The 2208-nt window shown below is 41.4% G+C and overlaps 1 pseudogene across 1 annotated transcript; it reads left to right on the top strand.

Annotated features, from left to right (window-relative positions):
• Positions 1–442: 442 nt before the first annotated feature.
• On the top strand, positions 443–717 carry LOC306643420 (NADH dehydrogenase [ubiquinone] 1 alpha subcomplex subunit 1-like; annotated as a pseudogene). Its single transcript has one exon. The product of its transcript is annotated as an NADH dehydrogenase [ubiquinone] 1 alpha subcomplex subunit 1-like (transcript).
• The last annotated feature ends 1491 nt before the right edge of the window (positions 718–2208 follow it).

Raw genomic sequence — 2208 nt, 5'->3', positions numbered from 1 at the left:
GCGGGTGGGGTGGCTTACTCTGAAACACACAGACATTGAGGTTCAAATGTGGTACCGCAAGGTTTGTACCCAGTTAAGTAGTAAGTTGTATAGCACCTGAAGCAGAGAAATCTGTCTTTTGTTTGCATATGATTTTGCTTTGTTTACTTGCAATTTTGCAAAGCACAAAAATAAGACACAAACATGATCCAAACATCAGGTTCTTCCTGATCAAAGATTTTGAAGCCTAACATTATGTGGAGTGATAATGGAAGCAGGATAGGGATGCCCTGTCTTGTCTTCTACCTAATTTCGCTGCTTATCCTCAGATTAAAGTCTCTTAGTTGGAGACGATACGATTTGCTGAGTTACTTTGCTCACCAAGGACTGGTCTAAAAAGCCCTTTTGCCCGTGTTAGGTGCAATGCTATAGACTTTGTTAACAAAATCAAAAAGAAGGAAAGGAACCAATCCCAGTCACCTCTAAGGAGCCTAAGGGGTAGGGATTTGGTTTAGATAACCATGCCGAAATGTGGTTCGAAATTATTCCAGGACTCGGTATCGTGAGCCTGTGCTTGGTTATCCCGTGAGTGGCCACTGCCTACATCCACAGGTTCACTAATGGGGGCAAGGAAAAAAGGATTGCCCATTTTCCTTACCAGTGGAGTTTGATGGAAAGAGACATGTATCTGGAGTTAATTGTTATTATAAATCAAAGGGTTTGGAGAACATTGATTAAGGAAGCATTTTCTTGATTGATGTAAAAAAAACTCAGTATGGTATCTACCCCTGCTAGAACATTATTTGATATATTATGTAGCATGCAGTGTGTTATGTAATGCATAATCAAAATAAAATGAAAAAGAAAAAAATCAAAAAGGAATATTTGCCTTCAAGAAATTCAGAACTTAGAGGAGCAAAAATAAGCAGCCTAGTAGGTCCCTAGGCAATGTGGTGAGAGCAGTTGTGGGGTCTGAGCCAAGGTGAGAGTCACTGCTCAGCCACAGGGTCCTGGGAAAGCGCTGGAGGACTCACCTGGCACAGTTCTCTCAAAACCCCTAACGTCTTCACTGGAGAAAGCAAGTTGTAATAGATACCATCAAAAGTCGCTTCCAGCTGCAAGGTGGTTGACACCAAGGTAATATTGTGGTGTCATAACAGCTCCATCTGAAAAGACCAGTTTGAGTAGAAGTGGGATTGCACCATTTTTAGATTTTGCCTCTGAAAATTTCAAGCAAAGACTGGTTAAATGGAAAGGAGGGTACAGAAAAAGGTAGAAAAAAATAAAACTCATGGATGAGGAGAGTGAAATGCACATGGATTGTCTATAGTCTCTGAAAGGAGAAGCCATGGTTGCTTGTCTCCCTGGCTCCTCAAATGAATGGGATTAAATGTGCAACTTAGAGTTAAGTGTATAAAAAGGGGGTCAAGGAAGAGAATAGAAAGTTTAAACTTCTAAGAAGGATGTGCTTATTTTTAAAAAATGCAGCTATCTCCCGTTTTTAAAAATTCTCCTCTCAACATGCATTGATATAAATAAGTCATATTCGTGGCACTTATAGTATGTCTTAAGTGCAGAGTTGCCAACAACCATACAAGGATTGCTGGTGAGAGCCAGACTAGCCACAGAGGGCAAGATGTCACGAACAGCCACAGGAAGAATTGGCTTGGGTAAAATTCCAGCCTGGTCTTCTGTGCCTCTCCTGCTGCTGCACACCAACATGGACTGATGGTAATAGTGACACTTCCCGGTTTTCAAGATGTTACCAATTATCTCAGTGGTACTTCACAACCATCCTCCTAAGCACAAACCCCTGCATGAACAACCCCAAGTTCACTAAAGTTAAGATGATTGGCTAAGGTCAGAGTCAGTGCTGGGAGTATAAACACCGTCTCCTGACAGGAAGTCCGGCGATCATTTGACCAAGACTAGCTGGGTTTTTCCCAGGGGAAAAACAACACGTGAGCAAGGTGAGCAGATGTGCATGTATGGGTTAACCCAAATGTGCAACCCCTGTCAAGGCAAAGAAAGTGCCCATAATATACAATGTCTTACCTTATTTCCTCTTTCAAAGAGCTGTCTCCTCATTCAAGTCAACCTAAACATACAATGATTGATTTCAGAGTGATCACCACCGCTTCCTTCACCTTTTGGAGATCAGGAAATTTTATACCTGTAGTTCATGGGTGTATTTTCCCTTTCTTCCATTCATTTAAAGAGCATCTTTAT

This window comes from Sciurus vulgaris, assembly GCF_902686455.1.
Source record: "Sciurus vulgaris genome assembly, chromosome: 14".
Classification (NCBI taxonomy): Eukaryota; Metazoa; Chordata; class Mammalia; order Rodentia; family Sciuridae; genus Sciurus; species Sciurus vulgaris.
Note: the sequence above shows the minus strand (reverse complement) of the source record. Positions and strands in the feature narration are given on the sequence as shown.